The 14,385-nt window shown below is 35.3% G+C and overlaps 1 long non-coding RNA gene across 1 annotated transcript; it reads left to right on the top strand.

Annotated features, from left to right (window-relative positions):
• The first annotated feature begins 4,965 nt into the window (after positions 1–4,965).
• Positions 4,966–6,058, top strand: LOC123321976. Its single transcript, XR_006539002.1, has 3 exons — positions 4,966–5,254; positions 5,324–5,615; positions 5,673–6,058. It is a non-coding gene; the product is annotated as an uncharacterized LOC123321976 (long non-coding RNA).
• The last annotated feature ends 8,327 nt before the right edge of the window (positions 6,059–14,385 follow it).

Below are 14,385 nucleotides of genomic sequence, written 5' to 3'. Positions count from 1 at the left end.
ACTTATACTTTTCAATTGTTGATATTTCATCATTTCATAATATCAGAAACGTTTGAAAAAATAAACAGTAATATAGTATATTCTTTCTGTAAGTAAAATACTCTGGACAATTATCATATAAATTCGCATATGTTTCATAAACTCATAATTTTATAAAACACTCTATAATTTCAGGTATTTTTAGTGTTAGGCTCAAGTATCACAAAATAACAAAATATTTTATATGTTCTTTTTAGGTATCATAAATAATGGATTGAACACAATAAGTAAAATATCGCAGGAATTTGGACAGGTTGAAAAACAATCTCTTATGAATTCGCCAACGTATCGGAACTATTTTGTTCCTTTCTCAAGGCTCATCATACAACTAATAAAAGTAACACTTTAAAATTGGTCATAGGAAGTTAAGGATAAATCAACAATCAGTCCGACGTGTGACAGTTAAATTGAACGAATGTAATACGTTGATTCCATAGAAATTTTAAGTCACAGCAATCTAATATCGAATCAGACGACGGAACGGCAATTGGGTGGTGGGGTGCTAGGGAGGGATGGTAGAGGGGCTATATAACAGCGGAGTAGATGTACAAAGTATTCAGTTGTGAATGTGCTTCGTGCTGCAAATATTGTGTTGTGGTTTACATTTTTTAACTTTGATACTATCGAATTTTATCGTTTCATACTTAAATATTTTTTTCATTGTGGAAGACGAGATGGACAGAAAGAAGATCTTGAGAATGGGATTGGAAAAATTGAAGTCTAAACAAATTGACTTGAGGAGAACAGTTCAAATCAGGAATTTTCTGAAGTCACATGTAGGAGAACGAAAAAGAGGAAAAGTTCCGCAGAAAAAATCCGACACTCAGGCTGCAAGAAGAGAAGGTTATCAAGATGAACATAGCCAAAAGGTCGTGAAGAAAATAAATTCCGATGTTGGAGAAAAAAAGCAGTATGTGTCGAACGGAAATCTGAGAAAACGCTTGACGAGGTCTTTCATTCTGAAGGAGATTCTGAATATGACATCTATTAGAAGAAAAGAAGATCCTAATATCAAACTTTTCAATGTAAATGACTACATTGAGATTTTTAGGAAGAAGGAGAAACCTATAAAATGAAAACTTTTGTAGGATTTGTAACTCCAGCCCGCGCTCTTTATTCAAAATGAAGTATTAACTTCGAAAAAAATTGAAAATTGTTAGATGTAGAGAAAAGACAACAGTACTGTTTTAAGTACTATGCGTAACAGACTGAACGCTCCTTGACCTGCGATCAAGAAATAGAAAATTCATAATATTGGAGTGCAAGTCTGATATTTGAATTTACAGCATATTCTTAATGAAATGAGATTTCGATAATAAAGTATGAACGTTGACTTCTATTCTATCTGTCTATTATATTCGTTAATGTAAACTGTTCTTTGTTTCAGGCTCAGGTAATTTCTTTTGAAACTAATTCATTTTAATGAAACATCCTCTACACATCCATATAGCTCATGGAAAACTTCGAAAAACCGAATAAAAAAGTTACTTTCTTTCGTCATGAATTTCTTAAAATGGATTGCTGAAATTTATTAGAGAAAATAACGAAAAATTTTGGTTGCAGTAGCCTTTTTCTTGAGGTTGAAATTGGAATAATAATATTCGCGAGAGTACTGAAGCTGGCATATGGAATAATGAGAAAACAATATAAAAAATTACGGTGCGTAGCGTAGCGTTAGATCTATGACGCCATTATAACTAGTGAAACTCAAAAGAGCAAATTTTTCCAATTATCTGTAGGATATCCGGAGGCGCTGGATTTATGTTGGGAGAATTGCGGGAAAATCAGTTTCTGAAATGGATATAAAATCTTTTTTGGAGGGTGTACCTGGAAGTGATCAGATAATTGTGAAGAAACTAAACACAGTTGGCCAAAACTCTGCTTTTAGTATTGGTCTCCCATCAAAGGAAGCTCTTGATGAGGTCTTCAGCGATTCTTTTTGGCCGGAAGGTATAGTCTTGAGGGAATTTTCCTTTGATAAACAATTTTTTCAGAAGTCCAGAGAGAATCAATTGATGGCATAGTATCGGAGCATTGTGCTGCAAAGCGTCATTTCTGCCTTCTCCTTCAGAATGTCCAGTCTCTGGGTACTGCTCTCAATAAGCTGCACTTGATGGCTCTGGAAGAGGGTGCAGACATAGTGGCGATAACTGAGCATTGGAAATCCAAAGATGAACTCGAAGCCGGCATGTTGGAGGGTTACAAGCTTGTTTCAAGTTTTTGTCGTTTGAAAGGAAGACATGGTGGAACTGCAATTTACTGCAAGGAAGATCTGAAGTGTACTGATAGGCAAGATTATAATTCACTAAGTATTCCTAATGTCATTGAATGTTGTGCTGCCAGTTTGTATATGGAAAACTGTAAAATGCTTATTATTTGTATCTATAGGCCTAATACCCCGCCATTAGCCGATGTTGTACAGTTCCTCGAATGCCTAAGAGAAATTTTTGAGCGTTGCTTGTCGGAGACATCTGACTATATTCTGGTAGGAGATTTTAACCTAGATATTCTGTCTTCTTCTGATGTTAGAGAATTTCTGTCTTTGTTGGAGAATTTCAATGTCAGAATTACAAATTTTAAGCCAACACGTCCTGTGTCTGGCTCTTGTATAGACAATGTGTTCACCTCCCTTAGCGGTAATACTAATGTAGTTGAGTACCACATCTCAGATCATTCAGGATTGAAGTTTCTCTCCACATTGATTTGCGGTGACAAAATGAAGAATAAATTTGTAAAGAAAAGAATTATATATGACAAATCAATTGAGAGGTTTTTACGGGAACTGTCACTGATGGAATGGGATGGTGATTACGGCAGCAAACTTGATCCTAGTCAACTTTGGAATGTTTTCCACCAACGTTTTTCGGAAATTTTTGAGCTGTGTTTTCCTAAAGTTGCTATTCGACTGGTTTCTCCTGGTGTTTTTAGACAAACTCCCGAAATTAAAAAACCGAAAGATACCCTAGACAAACTTTATGTTATATCATTCTGTAAACCAGAATTCAGGGATGTCTATAGGTCCACTAAAAGGAGATATGATTCTCTTTTGACCACAACGAAGAGAGAATATTTCAACGAGATCATTGTAAATTCTGAAAATAAATCCAAAGCTTCGTGGAGGATTATTAATTCTCTAACCAAGAATAAAGTTCATAACGAGGTATCTCTTGGTCAAAGCGACCACTCAGCTCTGGCAAATCGGTTCAATACATTTTTTGCAAATATTCCAGTTAAATTAACTGAAGGTTTAACCAGATCTATTGTTTATTGTTTATTGTTAATCAGGACACATACAGGTAATTAAATACCCAAAAAATGGTCACAATTTAGATTTAAAAAAAAAAAAAATAGAAGTACCTTAGAAAAAGCAAAAAAAAATGCTGGAGAATTAAAATTACGTATTCAATATAAAAAGAAAAAAACCATAACAACAGTATACATCATCCATGTGGGCCGAAAGTCAGAATACCGCGATCAATGGTAAGATGTGATGAAATAATTCTTTAGCCTTGACTTGACAGAAATTGTGCTGAGAAAAAATGGGTCAATTACTTCTTTAAAGCTGTTACATTGACTGAGCATTCTATGAACAGGAGAGTTCATAGCGCTATTGGTTTGTCTCTTCGGTATGTGAAAGATGTCAAATTGCCTAATCCTCCTTATTGGAGCGTAAATATTCAGTCTGGAGGTATTTGAAGATACTTTCCAGGTCCCCATTCATCAATTTCCGAAGAAATATGATGTCTATTATCCCTAATTCTCAGAGCAAACTTGATAATTCTTTTTTCATGTTTGATATTACGCAGGACGAAATTGTACAAGTTGTGAAATCTTTGAAAACCAATACATCATGGGGCCATGATGAGATACCGATGAAAGTGATAAAAGCATCGATAGACTTTATCATTGAACCATTAACTTTTATAATCAATCGTTCTTTCACGGAGGGTTTCCGGATAATCTGAAGATTACTATAGTCAAACCCCTACATAAAAAAGGTAGCAAAGATGACCTTAACAACTATAGGCCCATAGGCATCCTCTCTTCATTTTCTAAAGTTTTTGAAAAGATTTTAAGCAATAGAATGTCCAATTGTTTTCGTAAATTCAATGTTATTTCTGGATGTCAACATGGTTTTGTTAAAAATAAAAATATTGAAACCGCTATTTTTGAGCTCATAAATGACATTGTTCTTGCTCTGGAGCAAGGACAAATTCCTATGGCACTGTTTTTGGACCTTTCGAAGGCTTTCTGTGTTGATCATCGGAAGCTTTTGGAAGTACTCGATAATTGTGATATCAGAGATAGTCAACTCAAACTCATAGAGAGCTATTTGAAGTCCAGAAAACAACGGGTAGTTCTGGAGGCTGATGGTGAAACCTTTGTCTCGGATGAAATTGAAACAATTTTAGGACTCCCTCAGGGTAGTATTGTTGGTCCTTTATTGTTCATAATTTATGTTAATTCTCTACCTAAGGCGATCAAAAGTGAATGTGAACCTCTAATTGAGAGGATGATGAAGAATATACCCTCATCTCGGACTGAAGTAAAATCACCAGCTGTTTTGACTAAAAGCATTGAAACAAATCATGCTCTTTCAGTTAAGTCTACAATGCCGTCCCAGGATACTACCTCAATGAGATTATTTGCAGATGATACAAATATTTTGACCCGATCGTCATGTATTCCATACGCTGTTGATGTTTGCAATATTGTGGTTAACTCGGTAAAAACTTGGTTATGTAATTATAATCTTCTTGATAGCTCTGTTGTGGTTGAAGATAATGTGAAATTTTTGGGTATAGTTCTTGACAGTCAATTAAAGTGGGGACCTCATACAGAACAACTTAAGACCAGATTAAGCTCTGCATGTTACACATTATTTATGTTAATTGGTCAAGTGGATTTCGATGTGCTCAAACCAGAGATATAGAAGGGGGGAGATTGAGCTTCGACCACTGCGCATCCTATTTTCATGGGACAAAAGTGGGTCCGCCATTTGTCAGGTCATAGCACGGTATTATGATCACGGTTTAACAATTTAGTGAATATTCTTGTCATTTAGCTGCCATTGCCTGCTGTCAAGTCAAACGAATGTAAACAATAATAACAAATATCAACGTATTTTTGGTGATATTTAGCGGATTCGTGTGGTTTTATTAGCTTTTTTTGCTGAATAGCAGGATATTTACGATGGCTTACTTCACAATTATAGGTAAGTTCCCAATTATATCATTTTTTGAATATCTTTGATAGATTTACAAATTTTTTAAACTTGTTTCAGTATTTCTCCTTCAAAATTGATGAAAAGACTCATCGAATTGAAAAAACTCCAAGCATCATATAGAAGGAAATTATACAATTAAGTCTCTAAAAAATAAAATACAACACATGAAAGAAATGATGGACTTTTTTAGACAAGATCAACGTATTTCTGAAAATGCTGCCCATCATTGGGAGAAATCTTTTGATTCAGTGCCACATTGATGGAGAGATATTTAAAAAATGTAGAGAATGATACTGTGACCCTAAAAGTTCCAGTCTTGAGGGAATTGTAATATTCTTCAAAAATCAAGGTAAGATGAGATAATTTGATATGAAACTGAGATGATTTTATTTTATGTTTGTTTCAGGGGGACTTCATGTACCATCATATGGAATTATAACGATATGTCAATCAGGAATTTGATGATTTCAACTAAAAATAGAGTTCCGAGAGATGAAAATTTTCTTGAAGCATTTGCAACAATTCAGTTCCAAAAATTTTATGATCGAGTTGATGATTTGTTCCCTTCCTTGAAAGAACATTTTTCATATTCTTCAGTGATTGGCAGACATCATGGCTTTCTTTTAATGAAAAATATTGCCAGATCTCATTTTAAAATTAGAATATTCAATCTGTAAAAAGTTTATACTGAAAAATTCAAGGTTCTGCAATTAGAAGACTTCATCACTTGATTTTATGCAGGAATCGATACTGGATATACAATATTGTATAAATAAAATGAATAGAAAAATGTTTTTTTTTTTTTAAATATTTAATGCCAGTAGCTACTGAAAAATTTATCGACCTTGTTAGCTTTCATCATATCATGTCTTACTTCCAATAAAAAATATCAGATCAAATTATCCACTTTGTGCAAAAAATCTAGTGTCCTTCAGATAGAAAAAATCGTGTTTCCTTAGAAACAGAAAATAAAATTAAAACTTAATAGAGTTCCAGAATTGCATCTCGAAGGAACGGGCAATTTTTCAGGTTACTTTCCTCTGATCGTAATTAGGGAATAGTAGTGAAAAACGATTCTGGAACAAATCAAATATTGGTGACGCTTCGAAGTCTATATATATCAGACTACCCCATAAGACCAAATTGCTAGAATCTTCGAAATCATAGATTTTATTTTGAAAACGTTACCTATTTTAATATTTCGTTTCATGTTTTTATTTGTTGTTAGGAAACTATTTTTCCCACTGGCTCCCAACCAGAATCAACATAGAAGTATATATTTCAATGATTTAAAAAATTTTGAAATTGAATTAGGTTCTCAGACTGGGAGAAAAAATTCGAAAAACTTTCAGATAAAGTCAAACATAGGTACCTACTTTATTACAATATGAATAGAAAAGACAAATTAAAATTTATCGCTCCCTTCATCGTTGGTTACAAACGCTTGAATATAATTCAAAAGGATTCATTGGTACAGTTTAGAATTTAGATGATATGTTCAATATTTGCACATCTCATTATATTCACCAGAATACACAAAACAAATAATTTTTTCCTTCGTTGAAATTTTTGGTATTCATTTTGTATTGTACTGAAGAAATAAGAAACGAATTGACCGAAATCTCATAATTTCAAGTACTGTTATCAACGAAATCATAACATTCAAATTCTGAATTTTACGTCCCCCTGTTATATAACTCTTGCCACATGCTATCACTTTTAGGCGGTGCTGTATATATTTCCTGACAAATGGCGGCCTTCAATTTTAGCCAGTTCGCGCAGCTGGAAGCTCAATCTCCCCCCTTCTATATCTCTGGCTCAAACTTGTCTATTTTGCAAATTTTCATTCCATACTTTCATATGGAATAATTTTTGGGGGTAGTTCATCAAATGTGGAAAATATTTTCGTTGTTCAAAAAAAGGCATTGCGTACTATGTTACGTTTGAGTTATAGAGAATCATGTATAGGAAATTTCGAAAAAAATAATATACTCACTGTCTATGGATTATATGTATATAGGCTCTTACTTTTTTTTAGAAAACGAATTCATTATTTTGAGGATTACAAAAATGTTAATAACACCAGAAGAATGTTTCCTTATAATGTACCTATTCATAGGACAATACTAAGGGAGAGAACTGTTGAATGTATGGCAATATCTATGTACAATGCTCTACCAAAAACTATAAGAATGATCACTTGCGATGAGGATTTTAAGAAATCTTTATATTGTTTTATTTTGAAATCAGAGCCATACAGTTTATCTGAATTCATTTCGTACTGTAGGAGATAGGTATGTTAATATTTTGTCTGTTTGATTCCTGTTCAATATGTTTTTTGACTTATTCCATTTTTATATCTTATTTGGTGTAATTTCTTGGAATTAATAAACATATGACTTTAGCCTTGCGGCTTTCACACTCCTCTCCAGAGGAAAATTCACTTATCCCAGATATCTCAGATATCAAAAGGATTAAGCTCTGTTGGAGCCCTTTCCAGGTTTTCGGGCTCGTGGTGGTGGTCGGGTTCGGGTCGCTCCTCGGCTCCCTGCTGTAGGTTGGATTCCTGCTCCACCCGAACTTCCTGTCGGAGCAGACGGTGTTCCTCTGCATTCCCCATGTACTTGCGTACAGTTCTCGCCGTTCCGAGCACTACCGCCTTCTGCATGACTTTATAAATATTTTCGTCCAACTGAAGTTTTCTCAAGTTCTCTAGTAATTTCTTCGGTATCAGGCCTGTAGATGAAATGACAATAGGGATGGTCTTTATATCTTTCAGCTTCCACTGTCTTCTGGTTTGTTCCACGAGATCTCTGTATTATTATTATTATTATTATAAATAGTAGATGAATCCCTAAAACAATGTTCTTGAATGACAAAAAAAAGCAGGATTGGAAATTATCCTGGTTATAGTGAACCAATGTCTCAATAAATGAGAGGATGAAATAACTCAAAACAAACGAAATTAATTCAGGAACATAATACACATTGATATAAAAGTGGACAAACAAATCAACAGTTGTTGGTTTTCATATATCTGAGTTGATTTCGTTTATTTATCGCCCTTATTCGAAGGCTCACTTATTTGATATCCTCCTACTTAATTTTTACTGATAATTAGTATATCTGGTCATATTTTGAATTTTTAATTTTTTTTATACCATACTTGGAACGGGACCTAACGTTGTCCTTTGAGTACACCTAACAATTTTTAATTTTTTTTCAAACCTAATGTTTCATTTAGAATACACTCTATATCATAAATGATTCATTATATCAGACTTGCACTCTGAATTCATACATAACCTATTGCTTGATTGCAGGTCAAGAAGCGTTCAGTGGATTTTTTTTTGCATAGTACTTGAAACAGTATTAACTGTTAACTTTTATGATCCCCTATCAATTTTTATTTGTTTTCAAAATAAATGTTTCATTAAGAATATGCTGTAAATTCAAATATCAGACTTGAACTCCAATATTATGAATTTTCTATTTCTTGATCGCAGGTCAAGGAGCGTTCAGTCTGTTACGCATAGTACTTAAAACAGTACTGATGTCTTTTCTCTACATCTAACAATTTTCAATTTTTTTCGAAGGTAATATTTCATTTTGAATATAGAGCGCGGTCTGGAGTTACAAATCCTACAAAAGTTTTCATTTTATAGGTTTCTCCTTCTTCCTAAAAATCTCAATGTAGTCATTCACATTGAAAAGTTTGATATTAGGATCTTCTTTTCTTCTTATAGATGTCATATTCAGAATCTCTTTCAGATTGAAAGACCTCGTCAAGCGTTTTCTCAGATTTCCGTTCGACACATACTGCTTTTTTTCTCCAACATCGGAATTTATTTTCTTCACGACCTTTTGGCTATGTTCATCTTGATTACCTTCTCTTCTTGCAGCGTGAGTGTCGGATTTTTTCTGCGGAACTTTTCCTCTTTTTCGTTCTCCTACATGTGACTTCAGAAAATTCCTGATTTGAACTGTTCTCCTCAAGTCAATTTGTTTAGACTTCAATTTTTCCAATCCAATTCTCAAGATTTTCTTTCTGTCCATCTCGTCTTCCACAATGAAAAAAATATTTAAGTATGAAACGATAAAATTCGATAGTATCAAAGTTAAAAAATGTAAACCACAACACAATATTTGCAGCACGAAGCACATTCACAACTGAATACTTTGTACATCTACTCCGCTGTTATATAGCCCCTCTACCATCCCTCCCTAGCACCCCACCACCCAATTGCCCGTTCCGTCGTCTGATTCGATATTAGATTGCTGTGACTTAAAATTTCTATGGAATCAACGTATTACATTCGTTCAATTTAACTGAAAATCTACACTCTCCGCCAAATTCTTAACACCGATGAATGTTGTAGGATCCAACAAACTCTGCAAGACCTGGATGACCACTTTTATGGAGTTTTCGGTTCTTGTCTTCTTCCACAGTGAAATCTTGATCTCAATATTAAGAATAGACTTGCGAAATCTGTTCATACACTTTTCAACCAACTTCGTGTAGGGATGCTCCTCTATCTGCAAGGTGTGAACCTTCCTTATATTACCGATTATATGTTCGGGAAAAACATGCCTCCCTCTACATTGTAACAAGAAAACAACTCTATTTTTTAACGATGCCAGTTTTTTGTTCAAGTTCACAAAGGCTTTACATCTACGGCAAACGTCCCCACCATATATCTCCCTGATGTTGTGGAATAATCCCCCCGGTGACATATTAATAGTATTTGCATCCATGTTCATCAAACTGAAGAAAGATAGCAGGAATTTGGACACTTATTATTCAAAAATTTTATTCAAAATTTGCCGACGTTTCGGAGAAGCATTTCTTCTTTCTCAAGGCTGTGGGAAACAAGTAAACATTAACGTTTAACATAGGAGACGAAAGCCATGACAAAGCACTCACCTTATTTTATTCTATTTAAAGAAGAAATTTTTGAATCGTCAAACATGAGAAAAATAAGTTGGACATTCGCCAGATATTGTCACAAAATTGTTGATCTAGAAAGATTTTTTTTTGAGTTCTGTTACATGGGTAAATTTGAAGACTATTATAAGAAACGAGGTTAAAAAGGGGACTAACACAGAATACATTTTCTTTTTCTTTTTTTCTCTGGGTTAGTGGTATGTCACAGCTGTCAACGCCATCTATGCTAAGATAAAACAAACAGAACATTGCACAAAGTTGTTAACAAACCGAGCAAAACTACATGTTAGCTATGAGGCTATGGTACACCGAGCTTAAGTCTTGCGTGTCCTCTCTAAAATTCACCGTGCACTGTCTTTGTATGTGTATCATTTCACTAATGAGTCTTCTATTATAGCCTGATTCTTTGTCCAATATGGAAACATTCGAGAAGTCAAAACTATGTGAATTCACTATTGCATGTGTGGCTAGTGCTGTCCTCTGTGTACTTTTATCCCTCTTGTTTACGTCATTTTGGTGTTGTCTGATTCTGTCCTGGAGCAACTGCTTGGTTTGGCCCACATAACATCTCTCGCAGTCACCACACGGAATCTTGTATATCACCTCTGATTGTTTTAGGATGGGGGTGTCGTCTTTGAGCTTGGTGAAGAATCTCTTCTTTACATTGATCTTATTGTAAAAGGCAGCTGTCACATTGTGCTCCCGAAACACCCTGTTTATCTGGTATGACAGCCCAGGATACATAACCAGTCTTGTGAACCTCCTAACACTGTTATCTGTTGAAGTAAGAACTGCTGGCCAAAGTTGATTTGGGACCAGTCCACTTCTATAAAGCAACCTGCTGACAACTAATATTATGTTCGGCCTAATGCGCATGCGCAACTAAGTTAGGTACACGTGCTATTAATGGTGCAGAAGCCAGTTCTGTCGGGAATGCGAATAGATAAAGGCTACTCTCAATATTAATAGTTTCAAGCGACCATCGGCCATTTTGTATTATTCACCAGTGTGTTAATATATCTTTAAATAAACTTTGTTAAAACCGTCTCATCAGTTTCAAAAGTATCCACCCTCTCATGGTAGCAGCGCTTGTGTGTATGTGCGTGCGTGTTAATTAAGAAACAGAAGGCTAGAAGACCACGTGTTGAACAGAAGACTACAAGACCACGTGTTAAACAGAAGACTAGAAGACCACGTGTTAAACAGAAGACTACAAGACCACGTGTTCAACATCAAAACAACAAGCATGTTCAATCAAGAAGAGATGATCGAGATGGACCAATCCGATGCAAGCGAAAAGTCAACGATGGGAGTACCAGAAAATATTTTTGCAATGCTCACGAACACCAATTTCGTGAAGATGTTGGCAGAGCAAATAAACAACTTGAATCCTCCGGCAACGTCAACAGGAAGCACAGTATCAGAACAATCTGTGGAGAAGGTCAATATACCCACCTTCATAATACCTCAATTTGAGACCAGCGACAAGCTGAGGGGTCATTCCAATTTCCGTTCATGGAAACAAAGAGTCGAACGTGACATCAGGGCCCTAGGAAGATCCCAATTTCTACTGCACAACATGGGTGGACCAGAGTGTAACATGAGCGTAGAAGAGAAAAACATGTACAACGCTCAAGTGCTACAATACTTGGAAGCATCTTTGCAGCACGCTCCCAGAGCTGTAATAGAAAGCGAAGAATCGGCAGCTGAAGCCTTCAAAAAACTTATCCAAATGTTCGGCAAAAATGATGTCCAAAAAATGGTGGAAGTTTTGGACAATTTTGGAAAAATTACATTTTACCCGAAGATGAACCCGGTGAACTTCATCTCACAATTCGAAAAAGGAGTTCAAGAATTCAAGGAACTGGGCTTTCCGTTGGACCCGAAGATCATAGTGGGATATTTTCTACATAAAATCAAGGATGCTAATGGTTTCTTGGCGTTTTTCACCACAATGGCTACACTACCAGAGGAAACGAGGACGTACGAGTTCGTAAAGAATGCCTTTCTGGAGGTGGCGAATAGCCAATATTTTAAGGAAGCAGAAAACAGTATGTATAAGAATGAATCAAATGATAGTTTGGATATTTGTTCCGAGTGTTTTGGTATTACGGGTGAGAATCTCAATACTGAGATCAATGAAGTGTATACTGTATGCTCTTTTTGTATTGATGATCCCATTGGAGAATGTACTTTTGCTAATCCTAATTCAGTTTCAGTGCTCTGCATCAAATGTGGTAAGAGAGATGATAATAATTGTTGTGATTTTTGTTTAGAGAATAGGTCTGATCGAACAAACAGGGATGGTTCAAAGAAAGAAAAATATCAAGCTAAGAGGTCTCCTTATTTTAAAGAGAAAAGGGCAGAAAAGAGTCCTTACACACTGGATCAGTTGGAGAAAATCAAGAAAATGACACCAGCTGAAAAGCGTGAGGCAAGTTGCAGAAAATGTGGTTTGATGTTCCACAAGTCAAACACATGTGTGAACACAGAGAGATTCTGCTTTTTCTGCCATAAGAAGGGACACGAAAAGAAGGACTGTAGGAAACTGAAAGATCAAAAATCTAGTAAGTGTTCCGAATATTCGCGAACGTGGCAACGCTGCAGCCCAAACGAACAGCGGCAACGCTGTAAACATCGCAAATGACGAGAAGAGGAAGAAGCGAACGTCATCCGAATGACATGCGGGACGTCAACGCGGCTTCCTAAGAGAGAGAGAGACGACAAGAGACATTCAGATTGAATTCATCGAGTTCACGAAGCACGCGGTCGAATACACTTTTCACCCTAATAAAACTGTGTTTCTGTGAATCTAATCTCAGAATAAAATCAAGCAAATTAACGAGTGGTTTAATTACCCCAACATATGGTCCTTCGGGCCGGATTTGAACCAGCGACCTATGGATACTATATTAATTCATTTAATCTCTAACAAATTAGATTCAAGATCGAAACGTGATTGGGAATCTAAATATTGTATTAAAAAAAATATCACATTTAAGGTATTTCAAGATTTTCTGAATGAACGTTGCAAGCTTTTAGAAAATTTGAACATTAATGATTTAACTAAAGGTAGCAAAGGTATGCCTCAGAATCAGAAGTTAACAAAATCACTTGTCGCAACTAAAACACAACTATGCAGTTATTGTAAGAAACAGCATCTAATATATAATTGTAAAGAATTCATTTCCCTCGACACCAATAAAAGATATGAAGAAGCCAAACGGTTAAAACTTTGTATCAACTGCTTGAGAGGTAATCATACTACTGACAAATGTAGGTCTATTCCATGTCATAAATGTAAAAAGTATCATAATACCTTACTTCATTTTTCCAATCAATCTCTAGAAAATAGCGCAGTTGCAGAAAATCTGCACGCAACTGGAAATAATAAATCTGATCAAGTTTCTGAGAAAACGGATCATTCCAATATTTCGAACGATTCAAATTCTGGTGTTATTAATGCTCATTCTCATCAAGTATCTCCAAACACAATTTTATTATCCACGGCATTGGTCTATGTTTTAGACAACGCTGGACAAGCTCACCAATGTCGAGTACTGCTCGACAGTGGCAGTGAGTCCAACTTCATAACCAAACGTCTATGCGATAACTTAAAATTACATACAACATCTACTAACTTATCAATACAAGGCATATCCCAATCGAATGTAAAGTCAATAGAACAAACTCAAGTTACAGTAGAATCGCAGCACAATCAGTTCAAAATTAATATAAATTGTTTTGTTTTGAGCAAAATAACGGGCATGATTCCACAATTCAAAGTAGACACCTCTCTTTTGAAAATTCCTACACATACTATTTTGGCTGATACATCTTTTAACTTACCAGGCGAAATAGACATGCTAATTGGTGCGGACCAATTTTGGAAATTAATTTGCATTGGTCAGATAAAACTCGGCAAGAATCTTCCTGTTTTACAGCGTACGCAATTTGGATGGGTAATATCGGGTTGCATAAATACAGGTTCAGAAAAGCAATCATTCAGTAATTGCAGCTTGAGCACAGTTGATAATTTAAATTTCGACTTATCTAAATTTTGGCAAATAGAAGAAAAATCGGTAGAGCAAAGACTTTCACCGGAAGAACAATATTGCGAAGACCTCTTTGAGAAAACAACAAAGGTAATAAACGGTAGATTTCAAGTAAATCT

This window comes from Coccinella septempunctata, chromosome X (assembly GCF_907165205.1).
Source record: "Coccinella septempunctata chromosome X, icCocSept1.1, whole genome shotgun sequence".
NCBI lineage: Eukaryota > Metazoa > Arthropoda > Insecta > Coleoptera > Coccinellidae > Coccinella > Coccinella septempunctata.
The sequence above is the reverse complement of the archived record's forward strand: the minus strand, read 5'-3'. Positions and strand labels throughout refer to the sequence as shown.